The sequence below is a fragment of the Tamandua tetradactyla genome, chromosome 8 (assembly GCF_023851605.1).
Source record: "Tamandua tetradactyla isolate mTamTet1 chromosome 8, mTamTet1.pri, whole genome shotgun sequence".
In the NCBI taxonomy this organism is placed as follows: Eukaryota; Metazoa; Chordata; class Mammalia; order Pilosa; family Myrmecophagidae; genus Tamandua; species Tamandua tetradactyla.
In genome coordinates, this window is record NC_135334.1 from 124,443,095 (window position 1) to 124,458,542 (window position 15,448).

Here is a 15,448-nt window from a genome sequence, read left to right on the forward strand (position 1 = left end):
TATTTCTTCTCGAGTTAATGTTGGTTGTTCGTGCCTTTCTAGGAAGTTGTTCATTTCATCTACATTGTCTAGTTTATTAGCATAAAGTTGTTTATAGTATCCTCTCATTACCTCCTTTATTTCTGTGGGGCCAGTGATTATGTTTTCTCTTCCATTTCTGATTTTATTTATTTGCATCCTCTCTCTTCTTCTTTTGTCAACTTCGCTAAGGGGCCATCAATCTTACTGATTTTCTCATAGAACCAACTTCCGGTTTTGTTAATTTTCTTGATTGTTTTCATGTTCTTAATTTCATTTATTTCTGCTCTAATCTTTGCTATTTCCTTCCTTTTGCTTGCTTTGGGGATAGTTCTTTCTCTAGTTCTTCCAAGTGGACAGTTAATTTGTCGATTTTTGCTCTTTCTTCTTTTTTGATATAGGCATTTGGGACAATAAATTTCCCTCTTAGCACTGCCTTTGCTGCATCCCATAAATTTTGATAGGCTGTTTTCATTTTCATTTGCCTCAAGATAGTTACTGTTTTCTCTTGTAATTTCTTCCTTAACCCATTGGTTGTTTAAGAGTGTGTTGTTGAGCTTCCATATATTTGTGAATTTTCTGGTCCTCTGCCTGTTATTGATTTCCAACTTCATTCCTTTATGATCTGAGAAAGTGTTTTGCATGATTTCAATCCTTTAAAATTTATTGAGTCTTGCTTTATGACCCAGCATATGGTCTATCCTTGAGAATGATCCATGAGCACTTGAGAAAAAGATGTATCTGCTGTTGTGGGGTGTCATGCTCTATAAACGTTAAGTCTAGTTCATTTACTGTATTATTCAAATTCTGTTTCTTTATTGATCCTCTGTCTAGATGTTCTGTCCATTGATGATAGCAGGGAATTGAAGTCTCCAACTATTATGGTAGAGTGCCTATTTCCTTTTTCAGTTTGTTCAGTGTTTGCCCCATGTGTTTTGGAGCAATCCAGCTCGGTGCATAAATATTTATGATTGTTCTGTCTTCTTGTTGAATAGTTACTTTTATGAATACATAGTGTCCTTGTCTCTTTTCATTGTTTTACATTTGAAGACTAATTTGTTGGATACTAGTATAGTTACTCCTGCTCTTTTCTGATTGTTGTTTGCATGAAATATCTTTTCCCAACCTTTCACTTTCAACCTATGTTTATCGTTGAGTCTAAGATACATCTCCTGTAGACACCATATAGATGGGTCCTGTTTTTTTAATCCATTCTGCCAGTCTAGATGTCTTTTGATTGGGGAATTTAATCTATTAACATTTAGTGTTATTACTGTAAGGGCAGTACTTTCTTCTACCATTTTGTCTTTTCGATCATATATGTCATACCTACTTTTCTTCTTTTTATCTTTACTGATAGTCTTCATTTCTACACTCTTGTCTTTTTGTATCTGTCTCTAGTGCTCCCTTTAGTGTTTTTTTGCAGAGCTGGTCTCTTGGTCACAAATTCTTTGAGTAATTTTTTGTCTGAATATGTTTTAATTTCCCCCTCATTTTGAAGGGCAATTTTGCTGGATGTAGAATTCTTGGCTGACAGTTTTTCTCTTTTAGTAACTTAAATATATCATACCGCTGTCTTCTCACCTCCATGGTTTCTGCTGAGAAATCTACACATAGTCTTATTGGGCTTCCCTTGTATGTGATAGATTGCTTTTCTCTTGCTGCTTTCAGGATTCTTTTACTTTGACATCTGACAATCTGATTAGTAAGTGTCGTGGAGTACATCTGTTTGGGTCTATTCTGTTTGGGGTATGCTGTACTTCTTGGATCCATAATTTTAAGTTTTTCATAAGAGTTGGGAAATTTTCAGTGATAATTTCCTCCATTAGTTTTTCTCCTCCTGTTTCCTTCTCTTCTCCTTCTGGGACACCCACAACATGTATATTCGTGTGCTTCATCTTGTTATTTGATTCCCTGAGGCTCTGCTTATATTTTCCCATTATTTTCCTTATATTTTCTTTTACTTGTTGTGTTTCAGATGTCCAGTCCTCCAGTTCACTAATCTTATCTTCTGCCTCTTGAAATCTAATATTGTAGGTTTCCATCGTTTTTTTTTCCATCTCTTCTACTGTGCCTTTCATTCTCATAAGTACTGTGATCTGTTTTTTCAGACTTTTGATTTCTTCTTTTTGTTCATTCCTTCTCTTCTTTATATCCTCCCTCAATGCACTGATTTGGTTTTTGATAAGATTTTGCATGTCTGTTCAAAAATACTGAATTAATTGTTTCAACTCCTGTATATCATTTGAATTATTCATTTGTTCCTTTGACTGGGCCATATCTTCAATTTTCCTCAGATGATTCACTATTTTTTGCTGGTGTTTAGGCATTTAAATTCCTTAAAGTTTATCCTGGAGATTGTTTTCACTTTTTTTTACCTAGGATTTTCTTGCTGGATGACTTTGTTGTCTGTCTGTTCTTTGACATTCAGTTCAACTTATTCCAGACTTCTAGCTTAGGTTTTGTTTAACAGATCAGACTTTTTCAGTTCTTGTTTCTTGCCCTGCCTGTATGGTGCCTTTCCCTCACCTTAGGAGGGTCTACTTAGGTATTATAGACCCTAGCCAGATTTTCCCAGACCAAACTGGCCTCCTGTCAGGAGGAAAGAGTCACCTGCATCAGTTTTCCCTGTGGGTGAGAAACAGCAGGTTGGTAGATTTTCCTATGAAGTTTTTCCTATCTTGCCTGGTATGTGGCGCTTGTCTGCCTGCAGGTCCCACCAGTTAAAGGTGCTGCAGTGCCTTTAACTTCAGCAGGCTCTCCCTGCTGGGGGTGGTTGAGACAGAGGAGAGGTTGTATGCTGGCTTTAATCACTTCACTTTTCCAGACCCTGGCGTCTGACTTCCTTGAGGGAGGATTCCACCTGAGCTGGGCCCCACCCCACTCCTGGGGAAGGCACAGGCTCCAGACATACACTCAAATAAGCTTAATTCTGCCCATGCCTGGGGCAGCTGGCACCTGAGAAGCCTTGCAGTTGTATCCAAAAAGTAGTCAAGCTGTTGAAACAGCCACAGGAAAAAAAAAGAAAAATCCTTTTTAGAGTAGGACCCCCATTCCTCAGGTTTGCTAATCAAGAGCTTAAGTTGGTATGTTGCGAAGTGGTGTGTGTTTCTCAGACCTCTTCGCTGCTGAGCCAGTCTGCAGTCAGTATGTCCACCAGGAATAACAACAAGCTGCCCAACAATCTGCCGCAGTTGCAGAATCTGATCAAGCGGGACCCACCGGCTTACATCGAGGAGTTTCTGCAGCAATACAATCACTACAAATCCAATGTGGAGATTTTCAAATTACAACCAAATAAACCCAGCAAAGAACTGGCAGAGCTAGTGATGTTTATGGCACAGATTGGTCACTGCTACCCAGAACATCTGCGTAACTTTCCTCAAGATCTGAAAGATCTGCTCTCTTACAATCACACTGTCTTGGATCCAGATCTTCGAATGACATTTTGCAAAGCTTTGATCTTACTGAGAAATAAGAATCTCATCAATCCATCAAGTTTACTAGAACTTTTCTTTGAACTTCTGCGTTGCCATGATAAACTTCTGCGAAAGACTTTGTACACTCATATTGTGACTGATATCAAGAATATAAATGCAAAACACAAGAACAATAAAGTGAATATAGTATTACAGAATTTCATGTACACCATGTTAAGAGACAGCAATGCAACTGCAGCCAAAATATCTTTGGATGTGATGATTGAACTCTACAAGAAATATCTGGAATGATGCCAAAACTGTTAATGTTATCACAACTGCATGTTTCTCCAAAATCACCAAGATATTAGTTGCTGCTTTGACATTTTTCCTAGGGAAAGATGAAGAGGAGAAAAAGGACAGTGACTCAGAATCCGAAGATGAAGGACCAACAGCAAGAGACCTGCTAGTGCAGTATGCCACAGGGAAGAAAAGCTCCAAACACAAGAAAAGGTTGGAAAAAGCAATGAAAGTGCTCAAGAAACAAAAGAAGAAGAAAAAGCCAGAAGTGTTTAACTTTTCGGCTATTCATTTGATTCATGATCCCCAGGATTTTGCAGAAAAATTACTCAAGCAACTAGAGACCTCTAAGGAGAGGTTTGAAGTGAAGATGATGCTCACGAACCTTATCTCGAGATTGGTGGGAATTCATGAGCTTTTTCTCTTTAACTTCTATCCCTTTGTGCAGAGGTTTCTGCAGCCCCACCAAAGAGAAGTAACAAAGATCCTTCTGTTTGCTGCACAAGCATCTCATCACCTGGTACCCCCAGAGATCATTCAGTCATTGCTCATGACTGTGGCCAACAATTTTGTTTCTGACAAGAACTCTGGCGAAGTCATGACAGTTGGAATCAATGCTATAAAAGAGATAACAGCTCGATGTCCTCTAGCCATGAATGAAGAACTTCTCCAAGACCTGGCCCAGTATAAAACACACAAAGATAAGAATGTGATGATGTCTGCTAGAACTTTGATTCAACTCTTCCGAACACTAAATCCTCAGATGTTGCAAAAGAAATTCCGGGGTAAGCCTACAAGAAGCCTCAGTTGAAGCAAGGGTTCAAGAATATGGAGAATTAGATACTAAAGATTACATTCCAGGAGCGGAAGTTCTGGAAGTTGAGAAAGAGGAAGAGAATGCTGAAAATGATGAAGATGGGTGGGAAAGTGCCAGTCTCAGTGAGGAGGAGGAGGAGGCTGACGGTGAGTGGTGGACGTCCACCACTCTTCTGATGAAGAACAGCAAGAAATTTCCAAGAAGCTGAATAGCATGCCGATGGAAGAGCAGAAAGCCAAAGCTGCAGCCGTCAGTACTAGTCGGGTTTTAACTCAGGAAGACTTCCAGAAAATCCGCATGGCTCAAATGAAGAAAGAACTCAGTGCTGCTCCTGGGAAAGCTGAAAAGAGGAAATATATTGAAATAGACAGTGATGAGACGCCCAGGGGCGAGTTACTTTCACTTCGGGACATTGAGCGCCTTCATAAAAAGCCAAAGTCTGACAAGGAGACAAGACTAGCAACCGCAATGGCTGGTAAGACAGACCGAAAAGACTGTGAGGAAGAAAACCAAAATGAACCCATTTTCCAGTTCCACAAATAAAGAGAAGAAGAAACAGAAGAACTTCATGATGATGCGGTATAGCCAGAATGTCCGATCAAAAAATAAACGTTCCTTCAGAGAAAAACAGATGGCCTTACGAGATGCACTTTTGAAAAAGAGAAAAAGAATGAAGTAACTGCCAAGCAACTTTTCCATTCCCAGAAAAATGCTGTTTTTGTTTCACTATTCTGAAAACTAGTAAATCAAGAATGTTTGTTTACATTAAAAAAGTGCAGAAGCTTTTGGAAACTATAGTATTTTAGAAACTATAGTATATTTAATAGTAGTTTGACATTTTTATTTTTAATTTATGGCAGGAATGTTTAAAATGTAAGCAGTAGCAATATTGTAAAATCATTTCTTTAGCATCCATGCAAAAAAATTAGTGAGTGCCTACTGTGTTACTGTGGGCAAAAGTGAATGAGCCATAACCCCTTCACTCAAGGCATTCATAGCCTAGTGGGAGGCAGTGTGTATATGTGTGTTTAGAGTACAATGTAAATAGTTCTCTAGTAGAGATAGGTTCATGTTTCTGTGGGGTCATAGAGGCCTTACAAATCGACCCTGTGGGGGATGGGGTTTAAGAAAAAAAAAAAAAGTTGGTATGTTGCTCTGTGTATATCCAGGTCCTATGTGCCCCCTCCTTTCTTTCAGGGCCTAGACCCTTTCAAGTATTATTTACTGTCTGATCCAAAAAACCTCTACTGTTTTGTTTTCTTTATTCTTTTTCTGTCAGCCCTGCCCTCTCTGCGCCAGGGCAAAAACCAGCAACCCTTTGACTTGAGGTTCAGCTGAGCTGGGGGCCTATATTTAGTAGTCAGAATTTTAAAATTAATTTCATAATTGGAGCTTGGTTGTACTCAGCCCCTGCTGGTAAAGTCTCTTTCCTTTCCCCGCTTGGAAACAGCCTGTGGGGGAGGGGCGCCAGCCTCAGTGGCTTGGGGAACTCATGGGTCTGGGTGTGATCGCAGCTGGTCCAGCTTGTTCAGACTGGGGTATGCTGTGTGTCCAGTCACTCATGTGGCCCCAGAAATTGTTCTGTACTGTTTCTGGCTATTTATTCGCTGCTCTGGAGGACGAACTAAATCCCAATCCTCACTAAGCCGCCATCTTGACTGACATCTTTAGTTTTTGCAGTTACTTTCATAAAACTATTTTAAGATTTCATAGTTTCCCCAAAGAATTCACTTTGACCCACAGTATTCATATCCGTGTCCAGAAAAGTGATTTTGTCATATTTTGTTGATTTTTTTTTAACTGATGAAAAATGTCTAGAACATCATTTAACAATGAACTTTCAATAATATATGTCAAGCAGTTCTTCAACATCCATCAGCTTCATAAAATACTGCTTCTCTTGTAAGGATTACAATTTCACTTTGTAGTTAATCTTTATTGTAGTTGCATTATATTGTCAGATGTCAACAATGTCCATCAATCAGCAAGTGACCGACACCAACAAAGGTGAAGCAGGATTCAAGCTAGCATTAAACAAATAGTAACATTTGGGGTCTACTTTTATAGGTAGTCAGTTCATTAGTGAATATGCTCAGATGATGACTTTTGCTTCTGTATGCAAATAATCACGTGGACAATAACTGAGAGCAAGGGAGAAAGCAAGCACATAAAGAGCTCAGTGAAAGAAAAAAACAAGCAGCAGTGGAACTAGGAGCAGAAACAGAAGCAAGAGCATACGTAATCTGATTAAAAACTGAGGCCCCATACAGTTCAACCTCTTCGTGTAGTTGCAATTAAAGCACAGGCAAGCAACCGAAAAGTATAGGAATTGTAGTATTTTCTTGATATTCTCAAATACAATAAAGAAGATCAAATTCAAAACCCACACCTCCATTTCACAAAAAGTCTCTTTCCTTTTCCCCCCAATTTTCTCATAGCATGTACTTGCACTGGAGCCCTTAAACTGACTATTTTAGTTTCCTAGGCCATTCAAATCAAACACCATGAAATGGTTCGGGTTAAACAATGGGAATGTATTTGTTCATGGTTTTGAGGCTGGGAAATATCCAAATCAAGGCATCATCAAGGTGATTCTTTTCCCCCAAGACCAGCTGCCAATGATCCTCGGCTCCTCTGTCACATGGCAAGGCACATGGCAGTGTCTGCTGGTCTATCCCTTCTCTTCCAAGTTTCTTTGATTTCAGCTTCTTGCTTGCATGGCTTTCTCTGTCTGAATTTCATTCCACTCATAAGGACTTCAGTAATAGGATTAAGACCCATCCTAATTGGGGTGGGCCACACCTTAACTGAAGCAGCTTCATCTAAAACTCCCATTTACAATGGGTTCACACCTGTAGGAATTGATTAACTTTAAGGACATATTTTTCTGGATTATGCACAGCTTCAAACTAGCACACTGACAAACTCCTGAATTCCCCTTGAAGTCTCATCTTCCCAGATTATTGTTTCCTCATTCCTCCAATAGTGTGGGGCTCAACTCTCCTTGTTAAATCCAAGGACAGGAAGATCAAAGCAGCTGCCGTAATTGTGTCTGACAGGACAATTCACAAAAGCTGCCGTATCAGGAGAATGAGTTCTATCATCTTTCAACCCGAGGGTTTCCTCCTTTACAATAATAACTCTGAATAGAACAGATGTACAGTGTGGATTCTTGGTCATCAGGTTAATTGAAAATGACTACAACAGGTCAAGAAGAAGTAAAACAGGCTTATACTACTCAAGAATTTCTTGAGGTTGCAGGGACAGTATATATTTTTTATTTACACCCAAGCCCATCTACTTATAACTTTGTACATTGTTCAGTGTCTCCTAAACCACTCTTCAGACATCCCATAGGGTGGAGTGAGGTAGATTATGAGTTGCTTCACCTTATTTACTTTATTTGCATGTGGCTTTTCCACTGTAATATTATTCACATGAGGAGAGCTCCTAATCACTGCAGTGGGGAGGAGCAAGTGCAATTACATTCCAGTTGGTCTCTCAGCTATAAATGGCTCTTCTTATAGGGTGGGGATATAAACATCTCAGACCCTTCCTCCCATTCCTGTTGTTATCCAGGAGTTGCCCTTAACTTCACTCATTTAACAGATTTCATTTATACTAACTACACTTGGTACATATCCCTTCTCCAATAAAATTTCCTTTCTGATAATTTTCATTTAAACAGAGATTGATTCATTTTTTATGTTTTGTCTTAATTTTCTTCCTCATCTGTTCATACCCTGGATAAAAGGAGTGCTGTGCCAGTTTGAAAGTATTATGTACCCCAGAAAAGTCATGTTTTAATCCTGATCCAATCTTGTAGGGGCAGTTGTTTCTTTTAATCCTGATTCAACACTGTAGTTGGAAGCATTTTTTTTATTAGATTGTCTCCATGGAGATGTGACACACTCAATTGTGGGTGTGATCTTGTGATTAGATGGAGATGTGACTCCATCCATTCCAGGTGGGTCTTGATCAGTTTATTGGGATCCTTTAAAAGAGGAAACACTTTGGAGAGTCAGAAATGACAGAGCCTACAGAAACTTCAGAGTAGAGCTGACATAAATGCCGACACTTGGAGAACAGATACTTGATGTCTGGAGATGCCTGGAGCCCAGAAGACATTGCCATGAGTTGTCGAGTAAGTCAGAACCTGGAGAAAGCCAAGAGAAGCCAAGAGAAGCAAATTGAGGAACCCCCACAGGAACAGAGGCTAAAAGCAATGGAGCCCAGGAATAAGGGACCAGCAGATCCAGCCATGTGACTTCCCAGAGGTGTTCCTGACCCATGGGCCTTCCTTGAATGAAGGGAACCTCTTCTTGGTGCCTTAATTTGGACACTTTCACTTCCTTAGAACTGTAAACTTGCAACTTGTTAAATTCCCCTTTACAAAAGCTGCTCCAGTTCTGGTATATTGCAACCCGGCAGTTTTCAAACTAACACAAGTGTCAATCACAAGGTTTTCATAAGCACACAGTCACACCATAAGAGCTATATAATTAAAAATTGAAAACGGGTATCTATATAATGGGTAAGAATAACCTCTACAATGCTCTCTCGATTCTATTTGAAATCTCTCAAGCACTGAAATTTTATTTTGTTTCATTTCTCTTTCCCCTTTTGGTTAAGAAGTCTTTCTCAATCCCATGATGCCAAGTCCCAGCTCATCCTGGGAGTTCTGACCCATGATTCCAGGGAGATTTACTCTCCTGGAGTCATGTCCTACATAAATGGGAGAGCAGTGAGTTTACCTGCAGAATTGGATTAGAGAGAGAGGCTACACTGAGCAACAAAAGAGGTTCTCTGGGGGTGACCCTTAAGCTTAATTATAAATTGGCTTAGCTTTTCCTTTGCAGGAATAAGTTGCATAAGGAATAAAGTGGGAGGAGGTTTAATATTTTCCCTCCATACCTCAAGAGGACTTCACAATTACTTTTAAATTTTCTGCCCAAATTACCTGGAATATATCAGGGTATCACTCTAACCTGTACAATACAACAAGATCTTACTTCCTATTCAAGGTTCCATGTAATTATGGTATTCAAATAAACAGACTATACAACCTAAATTTAGACAGTTTGCTACAGAAAGCTAAATTTTGCACCAAATAGACACCTCTTCCTTTGGTCTCACACAGAAGCTGAAGTTTTGAAATATAGTCAATATCATCCTTTACTCTGTAGTCCGATTTACCTTAGTCCTAATCAGATTAACTTCATCGGTATCTCTAATTGAAGTCTGATCTCTTTTCAGCTTTTTAAATAGCTGCTAAATGGGGTAATGATGACTTTCATAACTGCAGAACTCCACATTTTCTCTACAATTTGTATCTTTATTTTTAAACAATTTTATTCACACACCATTCAGTTCATCCTAAGTAAATAATCATTGGTTCTTGGTATAATCATACAGTTATGCATTCACTAACACAATCAATATGAGGACATTTTCATTTCTTTCTAAAAGAAAGAAAAAGAGAGAAAAGAATGAAAAATAAAAAATAAGAGAAAAAAGAGAAACACCACCATCACCAAGAATCCCATATCCCTTCCCTATATCCCCCTCTTATTGAAATTGAGCTTTGGTATATTGCCTTTATTACATTCAATGGAAGCACATTACAATGTTTCTGTTAACTATAGACCCTAGTTTGCATTGATTGTATTTTTTCCATATTCCATCTCATTTTCAACACCTTGTGCTGTGGACATTTATTTTGTTCTCCATCAAGTAAAGACATTCCTTTATTTGTACATTTAGTCCACATCATTGTTCACTCTAGGTTTTGCTAAGTTTTACAGTCCCAGGCTTTATCTTCCATCTTTTCTTCTGGTGTCATACATGCTCCTAGCCTTCAACCATATTCACACTCAGCTTTGTTCAGTATACTTACAATATCGTGCTACCATCAGATAATATTGTGCCATCCATTTCTGGCTCTTTACAATCAATCCTATTGAATATTCTGTTTTCCTTTGGTATCCAATGCCCAATCTCTACCTTCTATCTCCCAATACCCTGTGTTCTCAACTTTAACTCTCAAAATTCACTCATTGATATTAGTTCATATTAGTGAGACCATTCAGTATTTGTCCTTTAGTTTCTGGCTAATTTACTCAACATAATGTCCTCAGTGCACATCCACATTCTTGCATATGTCATGCTAATCTTCACTTCTACACTCTTCTCTTTTCCTATCTGCCTGTAGTACTCCCTTTAGCATTTCTTATACAGCAGGTCTCCTGTTCACAAACTCTCTCAGTGTCTGTTTGTCTGACAATATTTTTTCAAGTCATTTTCTTTAATTATCTTTTTAATTATTTTTGATATATATATTATATATTCACATACTATGAAATCATCCAAAGTGTACAATCAATGGTTTGCAATATCTGATAATATTTTAAACTCTAATTCTTGAAGTACTGTTTTGCCAGAAATTGAATTCTTAGTTGGCAGTTTTTTGCTTTCAGAATCTTAAATGTATCATACTACTGCCTTCTTGCCTCCATGGTTTCTGCTGAGAAACCACACACAGAATTATCGAGCTTCCCTTATATGTGATGGACTGCTTTTCTCTTGCTGTTTTCAGAATTCTCTCTTGTCTTCGACATTTGACAATCTGATTAGTTGAGTGTCTTGGAGTAGGTCTATTCAGACCTATTCTATTTGGGGTACATCATGTTTCTTGGATCTGTAATTTATGTCTTTCATAAGAGTTAGGAAATTTTCAGTGATAATTTCCTCCATGATTCTTTCTGCCCCCTTTCCCTTCTCTTCTCCTTCTGGAACACCCATAACACAAATATCCATGTACTTCATATAGTCATTCCCTGAGACCCTACTCATATTTTTCCATTCTTTTCCTTATCTGTTCTTTTGTGTGTAGGATTTTAGAAGTCCTGTCCTCTAGTTCACCAATCCTTTCTTCTGACTCTTCTAATCTGCTGCTGTAGGTCTCCATTGTGTTTCATCACCTCTTCTCGTGCCTTTCATTTCCATAAATTCTGCCATTTGTTTTTTCAAGTTTTTGAGTACGTATACAGTGAGCATCAGACGATTTCAGTAATGACAAAGGGTGTCATTCTTGGCAGCTTTCCACCTCTCCATGCATGCTCCTCCCCCACCCCCCTTTTACCAGCTGATCATCCTGCAATAATTGATTCAACATTTACCTCCCTTCCTGGAGGTTATTATTTCATTCTTTGGCTCACTGTTCTTTAACATTAAACTCCCCTTCCTTCTATCTTAAATATTACTATTACCACATGCTCCACATCCTCACCAACACTTGTCTTTTTTCTAGTGGGTGTGAAGTGATATCTCACTGTAGTTTTAATTTGTAATTCCCTAATGACTAATAATGTGAGCATCTTTTCATGTGCTTACTAGCCATCTGTATGTCTTTGGCAAAAAGCCTATTCAAATCTTTTGTCCACATTTAATTGGGCTGTTCATCTTTTTATTTTTTGGGTGCATGGACTGGGAATAAAATGCGGTCTCTTGCATGGCAGGCAACATCTTCTTGAGTTGAAGGATCTGCAAATATTTTTTTGGAGTCTCTGGTTTGTCTATTCATTTTTAAAATGGTGTCTTTTAAGACTAAAAATTATTTGGATGGAGTCAACTTTACCAATTCTTTTTTGTGGAACACATTTTTGGAGTTGTATCTTAAAACTCTTTGCCTAATGCAAAATGATGTTTTCTCCTAAAAGTTTTATAGTTTTAGCTCTTACATTTAGGCTCATAATCTGCTTTTTAATTTAATTAATTGAAAAACTTTTTAATTGTATTATACATATACAAAGCAAAGAAAGAGAAAAGCAATAGTTTCCGAAGCACTCTTCAACAAGTAGCTACAGGACAGATCCCAGAGTTTGTCATAGGCTACCATATGATCCTCTCAGATTTTTCCTTCAAGCTGCTCCAGAATATAGGAAGCTAAAAGGAATAAATATTTTATCATCACAACTGACTTTTTTTGTGAAAAATAACATATATACAAAAAAGCAAATTTCAAAGCACAGCACAACAATTAGTTGTAGAATATATTTCAGAGTTTGGCATGGGCTACAATTCCACAATTTTAGGTTTTTACTTCTAGCTGCTCTATGATACTAGACACTAAAACAGATATCAATGTAATGGTTCAGCATTCGTATTCATTTGTTAAATCTTATCTTCTCTGTATAACTCCACCATCACCTTTAATCTTTCTATCCCTCTCTTTAGGGGTGTTTGGGCTATGGCCATTCTACCTTTTTCATGCTAGAAGGGTCTGTCACTAATATGGGGTAGGTAGATGGAATTATCTGATGTTCTGGAGAGGCTGGGCCCTCTAGGTTTCAGAACTTATCTGGTCCAGTGACCCAGCTGGAGGTTGTAGGTTTCTGGAAAGTTACTCTAGTGCACAGAACCCTTGTGGAATCTTATATATTGCCCTAGGTGTTCTTTAGGATTGGCCGTAATCGTCCTGTTTGGGGTCTGGCAGATTATGACAGGTAGCAATATCTAACTGAAGCTTGCATAACAGCAACCCTTCAGAATAGCCTCTTGACTCTATTTGAACTCTCTTTGCCACTGATACTTTATTAGTTATACTTCTTTCCCCCCTTATTGTGAGGATGGTATTGTTGATCCCATGGTGCCAGGACTGGACTCATCCCTGGGAGTCATCTTCCACACTGCCAGGGAGACTTTCACTCCTGGATGTCATGTCCCATGTAGGTGGGGAGGGCAATGATTTCACTTGCAGAGTTGGGCTTACAGAGTGAGGCTGCATCTGAGCAACAAAAGAGGCCCTCCAGAAGTAACTCTTAGGCATGCCTACAGGTAAGCTAAGCTTCTCTACTATCTACATAAGTTTCACAAGAGCAAGTCTCACGATCAAGAGCTTGGCCTACTGATTTGGGTGTCCCTAAAGTTTGACACAGTATTAGGGGATTCCCTGATAGTGAAGTTTAATAGTTCCATATTTTTTCTCCCATCCCTCAAGGGACTTTGCCAGTACTTCTTGATTATCTGCTTAATATACTCCAAGATGTATCCAGGCATTACAATAAGCTATACAGGATTAAAGGACCTCTTTCTTATTCTGCGCTTCCTGTGTTTCAACTGTTCAAATGAGCTATACAGATAGGTTGAATTAAATTATGTGCTACAGAAAATCCAGTTTTCAGACCAAGTAAATCTTTCTTCCATTGTTTGAAAGAGTATGTGCAGTTCTAAAATATAGACAATGTCTTTCTTATCTGTTTTCTGAATTAATGAACCCCAACCTGATTGGCTTTGTTCTTATTTCTAAATACCAGGTTATGTAACAGTCTCTCAAAATACAAGGAATAGGGCCAGCCATGGTGGCTCAGCAGGCAAGAATGCTTGCCTGCCATGCCAGAGGACCCAGGTTCGATTTCCGGTGCCTGCCCATGTAAAAAAAACAAAAAAATTGGGAAAAAAATCCAAGGAATAATAATTACCACTCCAGACTAAATGTGTCTGCTATAAGAGCTTACAATCTAGGCCCCTGTATTCTTATAAACATTTTTCTAAAAGATATACCGTTTTCAATTAATTTTTATTTATTTACTTATTGTGTTAGGTAATGGTATAATTTTTTTTTGGCATATGATATCCAATTGTCTCAGCAACATCTGTGGAAAATGGTATCATTTCCTCATTACATTGGCTTGACATCTTTGTATATAACAATACATATACGGATTGACATAAACGCAAGGGTTTACTTCTCAACTCTCAGTTCTGTTTCATCATTATATGCGTCTTTCTTTATGCCAGGATCACACTGTCTTGATTTACTGTAGCTTTGTGGTAAGTTTTAAAGAGTGAGAAGTGTGAGTCCACTTGGGTTTTCCTTCTTTTGCAAAACGAGTTTTGGGACATCTGCATGTCGATTTAAAGTTGAGGTCAATCTGTCAATTTCTATAAAAAAGCCTGCTGAGATTTTGAAAGGACTGTGCTGAATCATTAGATAAATTTGGGAAGAACTGTATCTTAACAACTGAGTCCTCCAATTCATGAACAGGGAAATCTTCCCATTTATTTAGATCTTTTAAAATCTTAAATAGCTCTGTTTTCTCTCAGCAGTATTTCTCAGTTTTCAGTGTTCAAGTTTCATTATCTTTATTGCCAAGCATTTTATTTTTTGATGCACATATGAATGAAGTTTACTTAATTTCATTTTCAGATTGCCAATTGTTAGTGTATAGAATAAATAACATTATTTTTTGTATATTGTATATTACAATTTTGCTGAACTCATTCATTGAGTTTTTTTTCTATAAAAATACTAGTAGATTTTTGTGGATTTTGCAGAATTTTCTATATATAAGATCATGTCACCATGAACTAAGTTTCAGGTCTTCCTTTTCAATATGAATGCCTTTTGTTTTTTCCTGCCTGGCTGCACTGGCTACTACTTTCATCATAATGTTTAATAGAAGTAGTAACAACAGACAACCTTGCCTTTTACTGATATTAGTGGGAAAATATTTATTCTTTCACTAAAAAATTAGCTGTAGGTTTTTTTTATTAATTAAAAAAAGAATTAACAAAACAATTAGAAATCATTCCATTCTACATGTACAATCAGTAATTCTTAATAACATCACATAGTTGCATATTCATCATTTCTTAGTACATTTGCATCGATTTAGAAAAAGAAATAAAAAGACCACAGAATAAGAATTAAAACAATAATAGAAAGAAAAAAAAAAACAAAAAACCTGTACCTCACATGCAGCTTCATTCAATGTTTTAACATAATTGCATTACAATTGGGTAGTATTGTGCTGTCCATTTCTGAGTTTTTATATCCAGTCCCGTTGTACAGTCTGTATCCCTTCAGCTCCAATTACCCCTTCTCTTTTTTTTT

At 37.8% G+C, this 15,448-nt stretch overlaps 1 protein-coding gene and 1 pseudogene across 9 annotated transcripts in view; one reads left to right on the forward strand and one right to left on the reverse strand.

The window, feature by feature from the left end:
* AGBL2 (AGBL carboxypeptidase 2) overlaps positions 1-15,448 on the reverse strand; it is a 72,677-nt gene that overhangs the window by 35,478 nt on the left and 21,751 nt on the right. The window lies entirely within an intron of this gene.
* Positions 3,121-5,695, forward strand: LOC143644964 (protein SDA1 homolog pseudogene; annotated as a pseudogene).